This window comes from Etheostoma cragini, chromosome 2 (assembly GCF_013103735.1).
Source record: "Etheostoma cragini isolate CJK2018 chromosome 2, CSU_Ecrag_1.0, whole genome shotgun sequence".
NCBI lineage: Eukaryota > Metazoa > Chordata > Actinopteri > Perciformes > Percidae > Etheostoma > Etheostoma cragini.
The window spans coordinates 27,168,401-27,192,642 of record NC_048408.1 but is presented as its reverse complement, the minus strand read 5'-3'; the positions used below and the strand labels follow the sequence as shown (position 1 = coordinate 27,192,642).

Genomic DNA, 24,242 nt, shown 5'->3' with positions numbered 1-24,242 from the left:
ACATTGTTAAATCCAAAGTGCCGGAGAGACTTTTTAACGTACTCAGAGTGTTTGTGATGGCGCAGTGGATACGACACATGCCTTTGGTGTGGGAGATGGGTTGTGGGTAACAACACTAAAGTAACGAATGTAGGGTCCAATTCAGTCACAAAATGTCAGTTTTAATGTGCAGCTTTGACTTTTAGAACCTGCCATGCTTTTTCACTACTCTTGAAATGTTGCCGTTAATGTGCAGACCTTATGAGAAGGCACCGTTTGTAGTGGCGATGAAACATCCATTAAGAGACTTTCAATATGTGTACGCTAGGGCTGCACGATATGAGGAAAATATCTGATTGGGATTATTTTGATTGAAAATGACATTCTTGATTCAGTATTCTCCTTTTCATTGATAATTATTAACATTGAAAGAAATTAAAATGATTATAGTGTGATTTATGCGAGGAGCTATACCACACAAAATATTTTTTCTTTAGTTTAGAATAGGATTTGTAGGCCGTGACGTCTCTGGAGCGCAACAATTCTTCCTTCAGAATGGTTTGAGACATATTTTGCTATTGAGAAATATTGTGCCCCCCTGCGATTTGGATACTGCACTAGTCCATAAAGTTATTTTAATACAATTGTGATTAATTGTGCAGCCCTAGTGTAAGCCTACACTATTAAACTGGCTATACCCATCTAACTGTATTATTCCCCTAACACGCACACCATGCTCGCCCAAATAAATTCAAAATTTAACCTGTGGTTCCTAAGAGGACAATCCCATTTCAGTCTGACTAGTCAGAAAAATGGCTGTACAACACAGAAAATATCTGTGTTGATGGTTTCAGAGTACCACAGCGTGATTCGGAGGAAACGTTAACAGGCAACATGCAAAACCAAGCGGCATGCCAGAGAATAAAAACAACAGAAACAAAGCAGCGGAGTGTGACCGAGTGATTCAATATGCATTTTCTGTGTGTTGAGGGAGTGAGCGCTCTGCTTGGTTAACAAGCATGTGAAGGAGGATGTGCTGTAATAACCCTTGTGGTCAAATCCTTTCCCGAGGCTATGCAGCACAGGATGCTGAAGTGCTCCCGCGGCGGCCTACAGTACAACAAGTACACAGAAGAAGAAAAGCGGGGTAGCCTGTTTGTAGCTTAACGTAATACGCTTAACATTTGAAACAGACAGAATTCCCAGAAAAGAATGAATTGTTAACATGCTTCTCTTGGCCTTGCATGAACCTTTCAAGAAAGAGATGGACTAATGTTGATATCACAGCATGTATAAAGATAGGCTGTCAGTGGGCAAAACACATGCATACACAAACACACGGACAGAGCTGTGCACACAGGCACACAATCGCCCACTCATCAACACACACAAGCAGGGAAGTACACATATGCCAATAAGCACGTGAAAACCAAGCAACATGTTCAAAAACATAAACTCTAACACTCACCCACCCACGCGTGTGCACACATTCACATACAGACAAACACACACAAACACACACACACACACTCACTTTTGGGCATCAAGTCTCACATTACATCACACATTAAATCAATGTGTGTCAGCTGATGGGGATCATTCAAAGAGTAATATTCAGCGCTGCAGGGAGGCATGTGCAAGAAAAGGTAACACTCGTTCGTCCGACCACACAAACTAACATCTCACACACAGCAATTGATGCTGTAGGATCCTTTTTTTAAACTGGGTTATACCTTTTAAATATCGCTTTCAAAAATACTGGATGCCAACTTCTGGCTATTCAAAAAAATACATGGGGTGGAGAGATATACATTAGCACGTTGCATTTACAAATATGGAAACGACAAAAACTGTAGAAAAAAAATAATAATACAGACAACAGTGAGGCCGGGCTTAATGGTTACTGTTAATGTCTGAATTGGTTGAGAATCGGCGTATTAAATAGAGACAACCTATGAAGACTTATTGACAAGTCTCAAATAAAAACTGGTTTGAAATAATACCCGAGCCTCAATTAAAGAAGCTACTGAAACTCAACCCTTGCTTCCTTTTTTAAAATTAAAAGCCTACCAGGGAGTTGAGGAATTGAGCTCATTGAGCCAGTGGAAGGCATTCATTGTGAAACATCTTATCAGGACTTTCATTGAGTTTCACTGGCTTATCAGCGAACCAGGAACTAAGAAAAGTGACTGAAAACAGTGTTAATGTTTAAGAAGGAAAACTTTGAGTGAACACTGAGTAGTGGGTATTACATGCCGTTGTTATTGTACTGAATTAGCACTGTAGAAATGTACGTGGTACTGAAGACAACAAGTAAAATGTAGCTAGGTAAGATCCCATCAGCTAGATAACTCTTTCTCCAACTCTGGTCAGTACAAGGCAGGATTAGCTGGGAGACTTCTTCTAAACAAGGGGCACTTGTGGAATACCTGCAGAACAGGGACATGGAAGTAGTTCTTTTGGAGATTATGGTGAACTAGTGTGTGTTGTAGCAGTGTTTTGCCATAGAGAACGAGCTAGCATAGCAGTGCAAGCATGCTACGGTTAGCCACCTCGTCACGGCTAGTGATGTAGAAAGCCGTGCAGACTTTGAACAGCTCACCCGAAGACTCCAAGTTTGTACGCCTGTGCAAGCACCAGAGACACAAAATAAAACCGCAAATCCCAGAAAAAAATGATTTTTCTTTTTTTTTTTCAAAATATGGCAACTTTAAATATACAACATAGAAGATGAGCCAAGTTTGAGTTTTGTCTAGGATTAGATGTGTTCTGCTTGTTCATGTGTTCAGCATATTATTTAGTTTTCATTTATGTGCAAGAAAATCAATACATTTTTAGGTCCGCTCACAAATAATTGAAATATTCAAAAGATGTTATCATTCCACAGGCAGGCCCATACCCCAGGCAAACAAATACACATTCACACACTACGTACACATGTGCCACTTCAGCTATTTTCTGTAGCTAGCCCTTCCTAAATAATGAGGACAGAGATATCAGCCGTTGGGGTCACTGAGCTTGTGGTGAGACTCTGCAGGCGGCGCCAGTGAACACAGCACCTCAAAAGCGCTGCCTTTCCAGATATATGAAATCACACTTTAATGTAAAAACATGGCTGCATAAAACCGCAGGTCAGCACTTTCTTATTTCCACCAGTCTATGTAATGATGTCAGCCTTTGGGCTAACGCTCTAAGGATTATCTCGGGGCTTATTTCCATTGCATTATTTCCAATGCATTCTATAAAAACATCCTCAACTAGTTGCCAAAATGTCCAGCATTCCAGTTTAGCTTTTCATGCACGCCACCTATACATGAGCTGCCTTTAACAATCTGCAAGTGTCTGGCTTGTCGCTCTCCACTTCTGAAAAACGAGTCAATTAGTTTAAGTGCCTTGGAGGAGACACTTTATCTTTTTTTTCGTCTCTCAAGCAGACAAATACACACATACTGCACATTAACACTACAATTGGATGGCGAATGAGGTGAAATTCAAAGCACAAAGGTCTATTACAGAGAGAGTCTTCCAAGAAGACTTACACAGGAATAGTTTTATTTTCCAGAATTATTTAACCTTCTTTTTTTTTTCCAGGGAGTGATTGAAAATTGGGTAGTATTTTTCAGCATGCTCTGCTTCACATTCATCCAGCGCCTGTCACTCACTACTGGAGGCTGCCGGGAACACCTACAGTATTTCAATGTGGGCCACTGAGCAGCTGCAATGAAATAGCTGGAAGTACAGCGTGACTGATGGAGCTTCCTGATAGCTTTCTGATGAATTGGAGCATTTTTGGGTGTTCCCTAATAGATAGATTTTTTTTGTCATTGAAAAGGGTGAACAGCTAAAAGGAGCATCTAAAGCAATCCTGGAAAAAACACACACACACACACACACACACACACACACACACACACACACACACACACACACACACACACACACACACACACACACACACACACACACACACACACACACACACACACACACACACACACACACACACACACACACACACACACACACACACACACACACACACACACACACACACTTCCATATATGCAATACTAATGAAATTCTGAGAGTAAGCCAGGTCTTTTACCGAAGTGATAGGCCTCTGTAACACAGTCACTTGCATTAAATTTCATCAAACTACTATACTGGTCCAATCCCAGTTTGCCGGCAAGTATCTTACTTAAAGATGTGTTAATTAATGAATACATTTTCTAATTAATCAAGTCTCCCCCATCTAAAACATTTTTTAAATGGCCATCACAAGTTCTGAAAGTCCAAGTAACGCTACAGTCATTAAGCTTTCAGTCTTTGCTTAAACATTTTTTTCTCATTTATCATAATTAAAATGATGAATTACAGTTAATAATCTTCTAAATATTGACATACTGATTAAATCAACTCATTTCAGCTCCAAAACATTTTACATTAATGTTGGGACGCTGTGATTTTCCATGCACAGCCAAGGTCCAACCCCCGGACAGTGAAGGTCTTAGGCCAAGGTTTGATGATCCAAAGCTCCAGGAGCAGATTCAGTTACATCATACCGCTGGCAGGAAACTTGGTCAGATGAAATCCTGTGGCCTCAGAGACCATTACCCATAAGATTTGAATGTGATAGCATCAGCGTGACAGAGCCGGAAAGAGCTTGGAGGCTGAAGTGTGTGGCAGCGGGTGCTAAATGAATTCTTAATACATCCCTGCGTGGCGTCACTCTTTTCTAACCCCTTTCTCAATGTCTCTCTGCCTTTTTTCTTTCTCTTGTTTTTATTGTATCCAAAGAGACACGACGGAGGCAAACGACCTCCGGTTTCCATGGCAACCAATTGACTCAAATGAAGTTAATAGTCGCAAAGAGAGGGGAAAAGGACACAGAGAGACAGCAAGATTCCGGGGTGTATTTTGGTTGGGGGCTTTGGTGTCCTTAAGGACAATCCATTCTACCACGAAACATCCTGTCTGCATCCATTTCCCACTACTGCTAAAGAAACTATGAAACAGGAGGAGCAATTTGTGAGAGACATTTAGAAAATACAGTTGCCCACAAAAGAGCAAAAAATAGAAACCTCAGTGCCTCAGATTCTAGGTAAAGTTTCAAATAGCAGAACATAACATCTCTGATAAACCAACCAATTGTCAGCTGTCGGACAGTCTGGCAAGGTCGGTGACTCAAGCCTGTTCGGTGTGTTCCGTGCTGCCATCATTCGGAGGAACCGTCAGTGTTCATTTTGGCTGATTCGACTTGCTGAATCGGCTAGAGGGCAATCGGACTCAATGACCAATCTGATTGGTGAAGCGCTAGCCCTTAGCTAGCAAATCAATGCATGAGAAAACCGGAGCTGACAACACCAATATCTTCTTATTACTAGCCATTGTATTATCTTCCATTCAGCGAGTAATGACAACAACAATCCTTCTTGACTACTATCCAAACTCTCTGATGATAACAATGACTGGAGACGACGTGCTCTGTGTTAACTTGGTCAAGAGACATGTTACGTCATTTGTGGTTTTCATATTTTGGGCGACAATACAGATTAGCGTTGCCTGCTACTATGGAGACGTGTTAAGTCGCACACATGCAGAACGTACGCATAAGTCAGTGTCGCTTTAGTGTGTTCCGAGGCTTTTCTTTTGAGAGATGGGAGCCTTAACGCATACTTAAATGGAAAATTATTTTAAAGAACTGAATTTTAGGGGGAGTTACATGCTAGGACTATTCCTAGGACCCTTGATTTGCCTAGGATTGGTGCCTGTCTAAATGGGTTTTGAATCGGTATGAGCCATACATTTGCATAACCATGGGGATTTGTGATTTTTCCTTGTGTTTTGCAAAAGGAAGGATGTCACCTCTTGCTGAGCATGAAACTTTACCTGCTGTAGTTTTCTAAAAGTGTAGACTTAATGTAAAGTACTGTGCTGCACTCAGCCCATTCAACAGTCAGCACAGTCATTTATTCTAACAACATTTACTGCTTTGGTCTTCCCTTTTTTGTCCTTCACACATTTATCTCACCTAAAACTGGTCTCACATTGGCATTTATCTTTCAGTTCTTCGCGCTCTCTAGCCCTGCCTCCTCTTCCTCCCTCTATCCTCTCCTCCATCACTGCATAATGTTCAGAGAGGCTGCTGGCTGGGTCTTTTTTATTTTCTGGAATTTTCCATCAGGGGTTCTTCGATCCAGTACAGCTGACCGGATAAAGGGGAGGATGGAGTGTGTGTGGAGGCGATGGTGTGTACATGTGTGTAGTTTGGACAGCAGCAAATGTCATGGGATATCACACGGTAATGCTTCACAGCGTCTCATGTCAGCTCCTTCTTTCCCTAAGCTGTCAGGTCAGAGGAGTGCATGCGCACACATCTCTCTCTCTCGCTCTCTCTCTCTCTCTCACACACACACACACACACACACACACACACACACACACACACACACACACACACACACACACACACACACACACACACTAAGGTTACATGGTTAATTGTCAGGATGACAGTAACAACAGAAGCTATTACTTTGTTCTATGAATCTCTCATTACTCATCGGCCTGCTGCCTTCTGGGCTTTCCAACAGTCATTTCTGACTTTTGTCTTCGCTCCTAGTTAGATTGAAACCGTTTGGTCATTGGTGTGATATAAACTATGAATAATAAGCACATTAACTCTGCAGAATGAGTATAGTTACTATTAACAAATGAGACAATAATGCACAAGATTGGCAACCTCTACCGAGTCTTGCTAAAGCTGACTTGTGTGCTACAGCAAACTATTGGTCAGCATATGAGATTCTTATATTTAAATGTACCACGTCTTTCACCTGTCAAAATTATACGTTTAATTAGGTAAAGATCGATAACCAACTCGCACCTCTTTGTTGCATGCTGTCACCCTCTCTCTCCCCCCTTTCCTGCCTACAGCTGGCCTATCAAGTAAAGAAAAGCCCCAAAAATAATCTTTAAAAAAAGATCAATGTTGAGGTTTTATGATGCCTTGTGTATAACAATTCATAGATAGACCCTTAGATCAATATTTATTAAGTTAAAACGAGGCAGTGTTTTTGCACATGTAGAAATAGACATGGGCTTGCTCTAGGCAGAGTGCTTTGAGTTAAATTATTGTCTTTGCAAGCCACTATCCGCCTCAATGCTGCATTTTGCAGTGTGTGCCAACAAGCTGGTTTTGTATTTGGAAATATGCTTGACTATGGATTTTTACATACACCAGGCTATGTTCATTCCTGCTAGATCCTGTAGTATAATCTTAATTGTGTCTGAATTCTCATGTGCTTCTCTTATGGCTCTGTGGAATGTTTTGTGTTAATCTTAACACAAGCAGTGCTTCACAGACGAGCATACCACTTCAGCTACAGGCAATTAGCCATAAAACCAATCATTGGAATTGAGGAGGAACTCTAATAGGGCCATCTCTACCCGGCCTCGTGTTCTCCTGGCTATCCTAACTGTGACAGGTCATCAAAAGGACAATTAAAAAAATAATAAAGTTTTAAGAAGAACCTTCCGCCTCCTCAAATCTCTGACTCCTCTCTGTGTCCCCCCCTCTACTTCTCTCCCAGATGGCCTGTGCACAGCTGCCATAGGATTCCTTAAGAAAAGCTCTGCCCTGTTGCTGTGGCAACCAGCACTGACAAACATATTGGGAAGCCTCGGTTAGGTGTGCATGCTTTGTTTGCGTGTGTGTGCATTTTTACTGTAAAAAACTCACATTTTGGGCCAATTAAATTACCATCAACGCTCATTATTCAACTGATTGAAAATTCATTCTGTAAAGGACTTAACTGATTAAGTCTTAGTAGGGATGTAACAGTATGGAAATTTAAACTAATTGTTATAGTGACCAAATCTATCGCAGTTTTTGTATCATCGCAAGATTTTTAAAAGTATGTTCAATGTCCTTTAGCAGCAACTTTTTTCCTGCATGTTCTGCAGACAGGATAACGATCTTCTATCAACTGTCCTTTGGCATTCTTATAATAACCAAAATGCCCAAGCTCCAGACATAGTCCTCTCAGAGGGCTGATAAACGTCCTGAGTGTTGCCATCTCCTCCTTCCGCCATGATTCCAACTTTAAGAAACGCATGCTGGAGGCTACGCAGTGCGCCTGCACGGCAACTTCAGGAGACTCGGATGAAGCTGGGAAGGATTACACAAATGGTTTCCACACCGTGGTAATCCATCGGGAGGAAAAATGATATTATGAATTAAAACGGTAATTGTTATCAACATTTTTATCGTTACATCTCTAAATCTTAGTTAGCTATCATTCCACCAATGAGACCACAGTTTGGTTTAGTTATGTGTTATCAGTCTTTTCAGTCTTTTTCAGACTTCCAAACTCATTTGACGCTACAAGCCCAAAACTCACACATAAACCCACACACACATAAAGGGAATCCGTGGTTTCAGTGAGATTATGGGATTACTACAAGTTAATTTAACAGACCAGCACCTCCTGGAAAATAGACAGGTAGATAAACTGCAGGAACAGGGAGGACTGGAGGTATGGAGATGGATTAAGTTCTACTAGTTTACAAACAGGTGTCTTTTGGCAGTGATGGGGAGATACAAGGAATGGAAGTAGCAGGGAAATACTCAGTGTGCAATTACAGATTAGATAAAGAAAAAATGAAAAGACACACGCATGCACACAGAGTCTTCCTTTTCAGACCATCTGTTGGGATTTTCTGTGCTTACCGTCTTTTTTCTTCTCCCTCCTATTCTCACTCTTTTTCTGTAATGGGGGGGGTGATATGATGCAGACATTAAGTGCGTAGGTTTCCTCTCCTGCCCACGACCACTGTTACATGCTATTTTAATCCACCAGCACTGCCAGGCTTGTGTAACTAAGAGCAAAAACTAGAGGAACAGACTGACCACCAATTACACAACAAAACCACAAAGAGAGCTAAAAATACTAAGACCAGTGGAAAATGCCTACAACACAATACCATAAAAAAGCCATAAGCAAAAGCTCAAAGGCACAAAAAGTGTACCATCTGTCAAAATAGCAGATATAAGTTCTGCTATCAATTTATAACGTGGAAAGCTCACTGAATATCTGTTGCATCTATTCTTCACAGCCAATTTCAAAATTGGCATTCGCTGCTTTCAGCTGCTACCGAAATAGAGCAAGGTAACGGGAACAAATGATGGAGATTAACCTAGACACGAGAGATAATGAGTGAGAGATGGAGAGGACAGAAATGTAAAGCCGCCTACACGTGATAGCTTGCAAAACTGCTTTGCGCTGGCCGTTCCATTGATTTCCTATGCCTGACAAACCAGACCCACATGAAGATGTTGGGTCGGGGAACTCACCATTGGCAGGGCTCAATCCGAGGGGTGGGTTAAACGGTTGCCTTTCACTTCCCTTTTTCTTTTTTCTTTTTTTAATTTATGTGTATTTGTTGATGAGATGAGAATTTTGGTAGTTTTTTTTCGCACCATTCTGGATTAAAAAAAATATTTGAAATTATTATTAGCATTACTGTTTTCCTTTGTATGTACTTTTTCTATGTCCTTTATTGATTTGTTTATTAATATTGAATTAATTCTGTTTCTGGATCCTTCATCACCCTTTTTGGATGAACCACACCAGCCATCATAGAGCTAGTGAACCAATTGGTGTGCATGATTTATAAATATGGGTGTGTTTTGCTTTTTTCAAACCTTTTGATCTGACAAAGATTCGTTGTGGTTGTTAAACTTGTGCAGCTTGGAATAAGTGTGCAGGCGCTACCTTTTACTCACTGACTCGGTCATGCCCCTGCTCCTACACGATGCCTGATCTTCTTAGGCTATAATTCTCCCTCAACTCAGTTCTTGTTGAAAGGCTTTCCCAAGAACCTACTGCTATCATTTTTCATCTGCTGCTGCCTTCATGCAGGACATTATGTATAATCAATGGCAAATTGAATGTCTAGACATTTTGTCTTCATGCACATGGGATTGGGTAAATAAGACTCAGTGGACGTGGTTCCTTATTTAAAGATGACAGAGCGGGTGTTTCTCCTCACACTTCTGTCAGCAGCTGTAGATAGATTTGAGTTTATCTGGAGGCTGATAAATCTCGTAGTGAACTGAAGATTTACAGATAATGTTCTGTTAGAATGTGATGGATTCAGTTGTCAACAACTGAGTACCGTTTCAGTCTGCCACTGTCTTTCCACAAGCCTAAATCACCATAAAACTGAAGGCCATAGTGTCACCACCTATCTCACTTTATTTCTGAATCCTCTTCCCTTTCCTTCCAACCTTCCTTCACATGAATTCCTCTTGAACTTTTACTGGCTTATAATAACCATCTTGGAGCACCCAGACCAACATCAGCTAGCTTCAGACACTGAAGGCTAAACTTCTCCCCTTTCCTGTCTTGACTGCTTCACTCCCTTCATAAGTCAAATAGAGTAATTGAGGACTTGAGGGTTGAGGACTCTCATTAAATAAGACCTCCAACGGAATAGTTGATAAACAGAAGCCTGGATTCCGCTGGTGCAGAGGAAGGGTGACGGGATCTTATAATGGAGAGACCAGATTACTGGACTACTCCAGTGACTCTTTGTTGTCTTTTGGTAATAATTTTACTAACAATAATGCTTTCTAGGAAGTTATTTAAGAGACAAAGCCCTGCTCAACCAAGACAAACAACAATGTGCAAGTTCCGCTCAAATGCTTACTCCAAATAATAATGAATTACTGCTGTTTTTTGCACACCAATGATAGCTGGACTACAGTAATAAGAAAGGCATAACAATAATGGGCGGTGGATAAGCAGGTTCTGCCTGCTGCTGTCTTATTTTTATTTTGTTTTATGATTTTATGAAGGGAAAATGTGAGACTTTAGTATCAACAATCAAGTTACCTGTTTCGATAAGACTCAGTATAGATAATAGATAATAGATAATTAGTTTATTAGTCCCCAATGGGGAAATTACTGCACTACACTCTGTGTACACACTTTTTGTTAGTACTCAAACACAGGCCTGAAATACACACAACATGCTCAGGACCTATACATGCACTATACATGGAGAGATGTCAGAGTGAGCGGGCTGCCAGCTGAACCAGCGCCCTGAGCGGTCGGGGGGGTACGGTGCCTTGCTCAAGGGCACCTGGCAGTGCCCAGGAGGTGAACTGGCATCTCTCCAGCCACCAATCCACGCTCCCAACTTTTTGGGTCCATACAGGGATTTGAACCAGTGACCCTCCGGTTCCCAACCCAACTCCCTATGGACTGAGCTACTGCCACCCCCAATTATTCGAGTTGTCTTAACTCTTTTTTTCATATTTAATTTGTGACCAAGCATCAACTATGCAGCTTATTTCCTTCAAACTATTTTCCTATCATCTCTGTCCCAAACCTCATCAATACTGTATATCCTCAATTCACTCCTCCCCACACTCATCTTTTTCCTTATTTATATATCCTTTTTTTATCACTCTGTCTCTCTCTCTGCATTGCTCTAACATCCATCTCCTGTAGCGAGGTCAATACGTCAAAGCAGCTTTTAAAAATGAATGCTTTGTCCTGCATTTTTCTATTAATTGTCATCATCATAATGAGGGTGAGACATAACAAATTGACAAACTTAATAGTCATAATTTTAACAAGAGGAACAAAGTGTGGTATCTGTAGGGACAAGTGTCACTTTCAGCAGGGACTAGACGCTTCCTAAATTAAGACGCTAATTACGGTTCGCAGAACAAAGGAACACAAACATGCACCCATACACACAAACACACACAGACACACAAAACACACAACACATTAACACATGCCAGTCAACAGTTCCCACGATGACACCATGCAGATAGCAATCATTTGAAGAGAGTGTTAATGACAGGCTAATGACTGTCATTTACCAAACTTAATAGAATGGCTTAATTTGGAACTGACTCAATTTTTCACTCTTTGTCTGTATGGACATTTATTAGTGCTGTATCTATGAAAAACAGTAAATAAAAATTATATTATTTATGTAATCCATTCATCATTTGTTTGCTCTAAAGATTAACAGTTTACCACAATGTTCCTTAATAGCTTAAAGGTACGGTTTGGGAAATTCAAAGTGTGTAGGAGATGAAAAGCATGAGACAAGGCAAGAGGAAGAAAACACAGGAGAACAACAGAAATGATGATGCTGATACAAACATTCTTCCAACCCCATGTACAGGATTGTGTTGTGCTAATTACTGGGTCTGTGGCTTTGGGTCTGTAGGCTGCTGCTCACCTTGGAGGCATTTTTATTTTTAATCCTTACCAGTAGTGGGGCAAAAACAATGTAAAGCTTGGCCTCACCAGCTCAACTTAAAGCTGAGCTAGAAGTACAGCTGAGGCTGAAAATAATCTAGTTTTTAGATATTTCCCATTAATTATGTGAAGTATGAAAAAGTGAATATTTTGACCTGCGGGTTTCACAAACATGCACAAACATGTACACACACGCACACACACACGCACACACACACACACACACACACACACACACACACACACACACACACACACACACACACACCCTTTTATCATCTCTCTGCAGGAGCCAGTGTGTTATTTCAGCATTTGCAGACCCAGTGGGCGATGCCAAGCTGACAATAATATGTATTGAAAGCAACCAGCATGAAGTCAGAGCAGCAATACATGATGTCAACAGAACAGGACAAACCATAGACACACAAACTCGTTTGGAAACTTTATGTAACTATAAATTACCTAGCAGACTCACAGTCTGTCAGCTAAAATTGCGCAACGTAAAACAAGATTAAAAACTTCTTGCATAGTGTCTTTCGTAGCCTCCTTGCACCAAAAGAGACAATTTGTATTTCGTGTTTTACCAACACCAGCATCTGTTAGCTAATTACATGTTTACAGAAAACCAAGAAACTACTTTGTCATCTTGCTAGCTTGTTAGCTCAATGCCGGTAGAAGCCAAAAGGACATAGAAAAAGAGTAAAGGTGGAAAATTGAAGCATATTGATAAAAACAAAATTCTAACAAATCTTGCTTGTGATATTCATGACATTGAGGTCCAATGAAAAAGAGTTAAAGAAACTGTTAAAGCTTTAAACATCCCCAGGTTACTTCTGCTTGCTAGCTAGCTTCCATTTTTAAGTTTTAGGTTTTTTTTTGTCAATCTGGCAACTGCTATTTATTTTTTTTTACACTTTTTTTTACACTGTTGGTAAAACACACACGCACACACTGTTAAAAACAGAAGCCTACTTGATAGCTATTTGCACTTTTACTTTTATAATTTGTTGCTTTAATTTATCAGCTACCTGATAGCTAGTAAAGCAGCCTGTTAGACTTTCCTAGATTTGTTATTTTGAGCGCCCAATGGGCGTAGCTGTGTATAATAACATAGCAGCTATTTTTATTGACTAAAACAACTAATGTCAAAAGGGATATTATAGTACTTTGATTTAAAAAACAGCTAATGTTTTGTGTGCTGTGGTGAAATAGTTAAAAATCAATTGCTAAGGTTATCAGTTGTAAGCTATAGAGCAAAGGTGTGAGTAATCAGCTAAATTCAGATATGCAAACAATTATACAAAACCATTCACTTTCCTCAACGTTGACATGGAAAACCTCTGAGTCATTTGTATTTCTTTGACATTATTCATAAGTGTTTAAATAACACACTTATAACCAGTAGTCATCTTTCACGTGTGTCCAACATAATCCTTCACAGCAGCATAAGAAATTGAAGAGCCTGTAGAGTTTACGAAGACAGTGTATCACTAGACAAAGCTCAATGATCCAATGACAAACGCCCAAGGGAACCCAAAAACCCAAGCCAAGCATACGTCCACCTAACCTGAAGGCATTGAGGCAAAACAATGCTGGTAATTTGTGTTCTGCACCCTCAGGCAAGAATGTTTGGCAAACGTATTACACTGTGACTTGTCTGTACCTCTGTTCCTATTTGCTTCTGATGAGAGAAAAAAAAAAGTGTTCTCTTTCACTTTGCCAAAATATGTATGTCCACCATCTGCTAATGCAAAAAAAAGCCTAAGGTTTCGCTTCAAATGGTTCAGAGCCATAAAAGAGCCTAAAAGAAGCACCATTACTGATGAGAAAACCATACAGAGAGAATAAGATACCACTCTTTTATATTAATTTCATATTTGTATCTCTCTGTCTCCCTCCTACAGATGTTGTCCTCCAGTCATACCAATGAGAGTCAGCATATTAAACTGTAAAGTACTTGTGTCCTGTTACTTGGCTCTCTGGAATTGTATTAAGCTCATTTGTCTGTGCCATTGCCAATGCTGGTTCTTAACTGCTGTAAGAACTGAGACTTATAGTTGTAATAGAATGAAAGGTTCGCCATTAAAATGAATTGCAGCTTCTGCCAAGAAGCAAATTGTATATTCAGTGAAATGGTATGGCAATGCTGTGATAAAAGATGGTGAGGACCCTGCAAAATATAATAGATGGTGTAGTTAATTTCCAAAAAACTTATGTCCATTTAGTAATGATGCTTAAGGCAAAGGTAAAAGTCATGTATTATTTAGGGTTGGGTTATGTTTTTTATTTGGTGACAACTAGGTAAGACCAAACACAGAGAGTAATACATTGATGAGTAAACCAGCTCATCCGAGAAGTTGTTAAACTAGTATGTTTGGCTTGAATGAGGCTTTTTCAGTATTCAATTAGCTGCAGTTTTAGCTTGGGAACTACATCTGCACTGCTATTCAGCCATGCTAAAATAGAAAAGAACAGAAGCAGAAGATATAAAAAGTGGGAGTGGTTGCAATAAAAAAAAGGGAAAAGAATCAGTGAAGGAGGGATGGGATTGGAGTCAAAAAAATAATCTAAAACATTTCAAATAGAGCCTGACAAATTTTTAAGGCCAATATCATATAAATATTTGGTTATTTAAAAATCCGATATTCTGGCTGATATACATCATTTAAAAAAAAAAACACTAAAACAAACATAAAAAGATTTCTCTAACATTAGTTACTTGTACTTATTTATGAGTTCTCACTAAAATAATAAGATAATATGTTTTATTGTCACAACAGAGCAGAGGGACATCAAAATATATTAAAGTTCTGATAAATAAAATGTATAAAAATACAAACTTAAGAAATTAAACTTGAATTCCTTTGTGGAAAAACACAATAACAAAAAAAAAGTCAGATGTGTTGCCAACAGGGACGTAGAGTGTCCTCTGGTGGACAAACTATGCCACGCCAACACTCATAACAGTTGACTGTCCCTTTTTATTTTATTTTGTTAAATATTCATATATCAGAAATTTTTTTTTGCCACTGTAAATGATTCTGATGAGTGGATATTTAAAAAAAAAAAAATCAGCATTAATAATAGCCGATACCATTAGATCGGGAAATGCCTAAAATCGGCCCTCTGATATATCGGTCGGGCTGTAATTTCAAATGAGTAATTTAAACTGCATTTAACAGTTAAATATAAACTGTAATAAATAAATACATGAAGGGATTAAGGGAGCAAAAGAAAAGAGTGAAGGACAGGTCCTTGTGTGCAGCCTTTCCAGCGGTTTGATGGGTAGGTACAGTGACATTGGCATAATGATTAATACCGGCATTAGCATAAGCACAGGGGAGAGTGCCAAAGAAAAGGCAAGGTAACATAGCAATAAAAAGAGTGAGTATGAAAAATAATGAGTGGCAGAAGAATGGGAGAGGATAGACAAGAAAAGACAGAAGATGTCTTTTTCCAACCATCACAGCTGTTGACAGCTTCAACATGTCTTCATGAATAAGTTTAACCTTCATCCATGCTGCATTTCCAGTTATGAGAAAGAGTGTCCCAAAGAGGAAGGCTAGCTGTCAGTTCTATTTCCCTGGGCAACACAGCCACAGTCTGTGTCCATTTCTATATTTCTATGTAGGGCTGGGCAATATATCAATATAATTTCATTATTGACATATTAGGCTAAATATTATCTTTAATTTTGGATACTGTCCAAAATGTAAGACAATATTTAGCTGCATAAATCAATGCCAACACCGCCACAACATCCATCTATTTCTATGTAGGGCTTGGCAATGTATCATTATAATCTTTAAATGTCCAAAATTTAACACAATATCTAGCCTATTATATTGATATTATATTGACATGTTGCCCAGTACTACAAAGAAAAGGACACAGGCTACGGCTGTCTTGCCATTGCCATTGTGAGGCTAGATATTGTCTTAAATTTTGGACGATGGGTTGTGGCTGTGTTGCCCTGGGAAATAGAACTGTGTTATCTTTTTCTGGTTTTAAAAGCTGTCTCATAGTAAAGAGATGTAATTTTCTAAATTTACGACACTGATCTATTTTTTGCCTTCACCCACTTAGTCATTATATAATGATATTTGATTTTCTCCATACTAACCAGCTTTATTTCTATAAGTGGGCTACTTCAGACAAACTATAAAAATGTATAGGCAACAATCCAGGATGTTACTCTAAACCTGTAGACTATAAATAGTCCAGTAAAATATTTGCAAACTAACAACCTCATTAATATCTCAATCAGACTTCAGTCTGAATGAAAGAAATACAAATCCTACACATTCTCTTTTTTAAATTGGCAGGAGATTAGCAAGAAATTAATTTTGCACCATGGAGGCATTATGAGAATTATCATCCCCTATGAAAAGATAACACTATTTCGTTTAGGGCGACTGTGCAGTAGTTCGCCTTTGGAATTCAAACAGTGTCTGTTGGAGCCATTCATTATTTTGTTATATATAATAGTTAAATACTTTATTTATTTAATTTCAGTTTTGCTTGAATTATACAGCTACATGCATTTATCATTAGTATTTTATTTGGGTTAATTTAGTATCTGTTAGTGCTTTTGTTTTGAAGGTACCAGGCAGCCTTAGCCCCCAGGTGTAGTCTACATATAGAGGTGAACAGGTATGTGGGAGGTAGACACCGGGGAGGGCTGATTGTTCTTTACCAGAGCCTAGAGACACCTTTTATCCTTCTTGTGAAATGTTTGCATGCCGAGAAATTGGACTAATAAACCTCACAGAATGCCATCTCTGCCTGGACAATGAAAGTTTTAATCTATGCATAAGATTCACTCCTTCTGTGCCTCAGTGGCTGAGTTTTTAGTTTTTAGTTTGTTTTGTTTACTTTGAAGACAATTCACCACTAAAGTGTCATTTTAAATGCTAGAATGCAGCGAGAGATGCATCATTCTTGTTTGAGAAATACAAGTAAAATAACGTTGCACAACCTATCACTGGCTAAGTATGAAGCATATTGGGTCAAAGGTAACAATATGTAAACATGTACACACTGCACTGTGAGCTCAAGCTCAATACATGTTAATGTCCCCTACAGCAGTAGAGCAAATGGACAACCCAGTGATGAGATGCAGAAAGAAGTACAAGTGAGGCTAGAGTTAAGATGCTTTCAGACAGTGAGGGCTTTCTGGCTGCAGCCTCCGCCGTTTTCAACACACGCGATGACAGCTATGCCACCGCTGTCAGGGCAGGAGCAGCGGCAAGGCGAGGGAGAGCGGCTGCTGATGCATTCTGAGGTTCTCAGTTTCAACTTTTTTCAACTTGCTTACATTGTGACCATGACAACCACAGAATTAACACTGAAGGAAGCGTTACAGGAGTTCTATGAGTTCTTTGAATTTGACACCTATTTACCCACAGAGAAGAGAAAAAATGATGACTTGAAACAGTCTCAGAACAACATGAATATTATCCATCAAGGACAATAAAAAACCTTTAGGATACTCGTTACTTAACAACACCTGATGTATTAATTGTGGCCAAAAATCATATATTTCATTCTACAACCTTCTCTATTTAGCTGTGTTATGAGACCACATTGCAAAGCAGTAGCCTGTGATATATGATACAGGGTAGGATCAGGGGTAGCCTAGAGGCGTCAGGGCAGCTTTGCCTCCTGCCGCCACTGATTTAAAATACAAAACACCGTGGTGGCAACCACATGCAGTCTGAAGCAAGCTGATGCATGTTCATGGATCTCCAAAGGTACACACAAACATCTCTGCAGGTGGTGTTATGGACAATGGGCATACGGTCCCTTAAAGAGGAGCAGATGTGCATACCTTTTTAATCTCAATAATCCATCTGAGTTAAGTAACTTGATTGGTTGATCCAAAAACCGAAGGAAAAACAAAAGGTCAATGCTATACTTTTGTGTAGCCCAGAGCAGTCCATTGTCAATTAAGAATACTCAAGGACCAGACTGATCTCATGTAATGGCATATGTGTGACACGCCAATGGTATGCCATTATTGGCAAGACGCAAACTTGCTTTTTAGTGTGCGTATCAACGCCATTTGTCCTCCACTGACTTACATTACTCCGCTAAGGCATTTTAATTCACACTGTAGCTGTATACAGCGCAGACATACAGGCGGATAGGATAAAATGCATACAGATAACACACACCTTGGCTTAAGAAAGTCGGCGTGTATGTTTACGCAAAGTCATATCACGTTACCAGGACGCAACAAAACCCTAAATAAAATCAAACCAAAGCAGATAGAGGCTGCGTAAATGTATGCCAAGAGCAGCAGCAATGTGATGTCAACCTAAAGTGTCCTGCCAGAGCTAACCACATCTTGTCAAGGCAAGTTGTTCATACAGACTGCAATTACAGCGTCAAAGGACTTCAGAGGTGTCTTTAAAACTAGAAACTGTGTTTTAGCATCGACATTGCGATGTGCAAGATTGTTGCAATGCAAAGTTACTACAATGCAATGTTGACACTAATCCTTTTTTGCTGCTTAATAGAAAAGTAAACTTTCACCATTCTCCTTTTCCATGATTATTACCGTCAGACCCTTCGCCTTTAAGACAGGTAGCCCCGTGGCCAACGTTAGTCCAATGGGGGTTATTGTTATGGGAAGTGAGGCTCTCCGTAGTACCGTAGGCAGCAGCTGCCGCTGGCTAAATCACCTGATTAATGCAACATAATCACAACGTCTCCTGGCCCATTTCCCCCGCAGAAAGCTGCTACCAGCCGGGCTAAAGCTAATATAGTTAGCCTAAAGAAAAAAGGGTCCGTCTCAACTAAAGTTACGGTTCGGAGACGCGGCGCTGGAAACGTAACACCATTCCACTACAGAAGTCTATGTGATCTTACCTCATTTACACTGATTTAATTGTTCTTGGATACACAGAGTTTGTTGACAGTGCACGTGACATGCAGGTCTGATCAATTTATCAAACAAACAAGCTGGGCTTGCTATTCAACCACAACCTGATGTTTAGTGAAAGCAACATGCAGTCATTGACATACACGTCAGCCTGAATTGATTATTATATGAATACAAATGGTGTCATGCTAGTCAACCAGCGTATTTCTACCTAATTTCCCTCCAAAATCACTTCAGAAGAGTAGTCAGCGCTTACTTGCTTTGGCGTTTGTTTAAATTTTGACAAAGAATGGTTCACGTTAGAAAAGATCCTTTTTCATTTTTATCTTCTATGTACGTAGATGCACTCCCTCTACAAAATCACCACAGTAGTCAAGAATGATTTATAATTCCAAACAGAGCTATTTATGTCATCTTTTAAAAATGATTTTCTTTTTACACATCGCAATATATATTGCAGGGAAAAAAATATTGCAATGTAGGGATTTGTCAATATCGTGCAGGCCTACAAGACAGCATGGACAACTCATCCAAAAGAAGATAACATCCACTTTCACCTCAAGTGGGCAATTTATCAAAACACCAGCGTGGCCAATCAGGTTGCTGCTCTGTCAGATTATGCTGTGCTGTACACAACCTAACTGCCAAGCACTGTTCAGCAAAAAAAGTACCTTCAGACATCATTAAAGGAAACACCAGCTGCCACTGCCAGGAAAGTAATTTTATCAATTAAACTGATTTTGTTGAGCAGACATCTTGTAGAAGATCCAGTTTAGCTGGATTAATCCTATCATCATCCAATCACATAAACCAAAGGGTATTTCACAGCTCTCCTCTTTTGTCTATTGATTATTTCGGGCCTGTCAATTAGCTGAATGATATTTTATTGATGCAGAGCACTGGAAAAAGGCAACATAGGATATCCATTATCCTATCTATATGACCATGCCACCACCCAGACACCCCATTCATTAAATAACGAACAGTATGCACCCTACACTCTAATGCTCATTTAATTTCAGTGGCAAGATCTTGTCCAAATGCTCCAATACAGGCATCACATGCCGTACTGCTGCTTACTGCCAAACCAATCAGCGGCCAGATATAGTATCATATGACCAGTGGGCTTATTAGAGGTATCACTCCAGGACAGATGTATTGAATAGACAGTATTTGAGCAAAATATCAAATAGGAATCTTAAGCTTTTTTTCTATTCACACATATGGCACACACAGTAAGAGGCTCAATGTGCTACACATGGATTTGTGTGGATGTACTGTATCTTTGGATATGTGTGAAAGTGAGAGTTTATGTGAGTGTGTGTATGTAATAATGCTGTTGGCACAAAAGGGCCACATGTGTTGGTCCAGAGGAGATTGAAAGTGAATTGGAAGCTATTATTCTGACCTTCCCTTGCCATCCGATTTGGTTTGGAGCAGAATATATATTCACTCCAGCATGCTCTGTTTCCCTTTGCAGAGCCTGCTTCTCTTCTCTTCTCTCTCTCTCTGGGTTATCTCTCCCTGTATCTCCCTGCTGTCCTCCCTTTTTTCTCAATCTACAGGTACAGGTTTAGATGTGGAGGGTAGAGTTTTACTTCTCAGCCTTTCAAATGATCTATTTTATTTCCTTGCCCATGCCGCTTTGATTATCCCTTCTCTATGTGAATGAACTCGGCAGCTGGTTAACATGATATTTGCAGCTCCGCATCTTTCGGCACAGCATCAGTTGAATCACACAGATGTGGATACAATGACAGTACTCCCAGTTGGAATCTACTTTATTGTAGCAGGGAAGAGAAATCACAGGCCGTGACGAGTTTCCCTTGATGTTTCTTGTTTATGTAACTTTGCAGTCGATTCAGCATGGGAAATGTACAATTCAGCAAAAACAAATAGCGATTACACAAGGATGGTAAAATGCTGGCAGCACATCGGTTTGAATATGTTAGACTGTGTAGAATAAGAAAACTCAGGTCCAGCTAAAAGATTTTTCTGAACCACTTTTGTCCAAGTTTGTCGAGTTAGTGAACTGAGTTTATTGTGTACAAGTGCTTTCCAACCACCACCAACTACAACATGCCTTTGGGTAGCAATATGGTTAAGATTGAATTAGATAAAGTTGTTGTTGTTACATAAAGCATACTGCTGGAATTAGTGGCTGGAGGAAAGAATTTGGCTCTATTTTCAGTTTAATTGCACAATTATTGATATTAACATAGAATCAAATGACTCCCTGTAATATGAAAAGATGGTTGATATTGTAGATAGGAATCAACACCCCAGTGGGGACCACTACATCCGTTTTTTCTGCTTTTAATTTAAAAAAATTCTAGAACTTTATCATGATAAGTTCAAAGGGTTTCCCTTACCCTGCTGTATAAAATCATACAATTGATTTGTATTTTTGCAAGTACTTAAGCTGTGCTTTAGTATATTTCACACTAAAGTAAATATGAATAAGTAATGGTATACAGTACATCTATATACAGTACATAATTTAAAAATTATATTATTTCAGAAATATCAGATTAATTTGTACATCTAAGCCAGTTAGAATCTAACCTAGTTAGATGTACAAAGGTCCAAAGGTTTATAAAGATTAAGTAACAGTTTTGATCATGTATTACTCATTAACTATGGATATCTAAACCCAAACCATAACCTGAGAGCTGCACCAAGCTACAGACTAATTCTCATTGGGATCATCAGAACATCCCTTTCCCATGAAATACTTATTTCAGTTAATTGCAGTGTTACAAAATATTGCTTTGTGACGCATCAGCAGTGTTTTGTGGAGGACTGAATAACAATATGTTAACATTATTCCTGTGGTAATTAGTGCTGTGCACCTACCCAGACATGTTCTTGGGATAAACTAGTCTGAGTTTTGCTGTTATAGCTAAATTGTACTTCTAATTTTAAGAACTTTTTTTTTGTGATCTGGCAAAATGAGGAGTACACTTAGATAAAATATATAGTATAGTATATAAAAATATACTTCAGGTGTATACATATACTATATCTAGGTAGAACAGAATTACATTCATATTGCTAATAGGACATTTCTAATTATATACACTTTGATCCGTTGTAGCACAGTTAAATTTGCAGGACCTACAATACTTCTAACAAGTCATAAGAGTGCATTTAGTACACAGAATTGGAATTTATACAAATACAGTTAGAAATATGGACCCATGACAGAAATATTTCTGAATCAATTGTAAAATATGAATCAATTCAAATGTATTCTTTAGTATCAAATAAGATCAACAGTATCTCAAGACATTTTACAAATAGAGTAGGTCTAGACCACATTCTATACTTTACGAAGACCCAACAATTACAGAAGTTCCCCCAAGAGCAAGCAGTTAGTAGCCTGGGAATCCAAACCCAAATCTGAAAGATTAAGTGTCTGGCACTGAGTAATGAAAATGGCCCAACTCGAGGGCTCCATGCATTTGAAAATCTCACTGCACGCAAGTGGATAACACTACAAACAATCCCAACACGGGGTGACGAGCGGAGCTAACTGGTCAGATTAAACTATCGTCATCTGTTTAGCTCGCTTCTGGCCCGCCTACATCAGATACACCGATGTGATTGGTGCAGCTCGGCTACAAGGGCATAGTTACAGTACTGCGCAACATTGCTGAATAACAGACTGACTCGCTGAGCAAATTCAAATTGTGCTCTCGCGAGAACTCTGAATTTCCAGGGTAGGTATTTAGTGCAACAGTGGAGAAAAAAAACTCCCTTTTAGGCAGAAACCTCAAGTGGTGAGGAAAACTTCCTTTTAGGGAGAAACCTGGGACAGACCCAGGCCCTTGGTAGGCGGTGGCTGACGGGGCTGGTTAGGAGTATGATGAACAATGGCAAATATAGTCACAATCAAGATAATGGAACTATGACTAGAAACAGTTGCAGTAGTTAATTTTGTAACAGGGCACTGCATATTACTGTATATAAGTTGACAGTGTTTTGGGTAACCTACATCTAGCTAAGACTAATAATACGGTGTAATACAACAGTAAACAAAACCTTAATGTTATAATCCGTTTTTGTTGAGTCTGTTCTAGAGAGGTTTTGATTCAACTTCACGGTTATTTTTAAACTGTTGTATTGTAATTTAAAATAGTGTAAAACAATAATTTATACTTCATTAATCCTGCAAGGGAAATTACAATTATAAAAGTTTTCTATTCCCAATGATATAAGTAGTCCTTCAATCACAGATAACTCTTGTTTTTCAAAGAAAGAGTGAAACAAATGGATATTTTGGGTGTGGTTAGCGTGGATGACAGACGGAGAAAAAGACCCGGGCGGTCATTAAAATGAGCAGATGAGTAACACATAAGCCGACCAGTTTAAGAAAGCCACAAAAAAAGCAATGAAAAAAATAAAAGCCAGGAGGTATATGAAAAAATTACAGCGATTTAGAATAAGTGCAGAGCGACAAAACGTCTGATGCGTCCATCACTGCGGATACCCAGAGGCTGTTTTTTTAATGTTGACTGCCAACTATCCTACTCCGCCTCGGCAAAATGATTTAACACAAAGAAAACTACAAATTATTAACTGTATAGGAGGGAAGGGGTGAAGGAGAGTGATAGAGACAGAGGGAGAAGAAGAGGGAGGGGGGAGCTTAGCCAGCGCTCAGAACTCCTTGAAGCACTAATAACTGGCTAACAACTATTCCCTACTTTTTAGACACTTTCGTCTTTTATACTCTCTTATAAGACCGTTTTCCAAACTCATTCTCTCTTTCTATTACTTCTTCAACCTATCTTTTCAGAGTGTGCCCATTTATCTTTAGAAAAGAGCTCTCTTTCAAGTTAAACTCCCTGGTTTTGTTAGGCCAGCTACAGACTGGCTGCATTGTGCGAGCATGGCGTTATTGTTGGGTGTCAGCTGCTTGGATTTTTGTCCTACACACCAGAAACGTGTCCCACCCAGCACTGCTGCTCCTGCTGCTAGCTAACGGACAGGGACGGCTATTTTGGGACATAGCACCGAGAAATTCAAACTCTGCAAAGTGGGTAAGTGTCCTGTCTGTTTAATTCAATAACATTAACAACTTTGTGTAA

The 24,242-nt window shown here is 39.4% G+C and overlaps 1 protein-coding gene and 1 long non-coding RNA gene across 3 annotated transcripts in view; one reads left to right on the top strand and one right to left on the bottom strand.

The window, feature by feature from the left end:
- The window catches only part of LOC117952270 (voltage-dependent T-type calcium channel subunit alpha-1I-like), a 237,219-nt gene that overhangs the window by 147,943 nt on the left and 65,034 nt on the right, over positions 1–24,242 (bottom strand). The gene's annotated exons all lie outside the window — the stretch shown is intronic.
- LOC117952650 lies at positions 527–22,660 on the top strand. Its single transcript, XR_004658463.1, has 3 exons — positions 527–537; positions 4,072–4,075; positions 22,534–22,660. It is a non-coding gene; the product is annotated as an uncharacterized LOC117952650 (long non-coding RNA).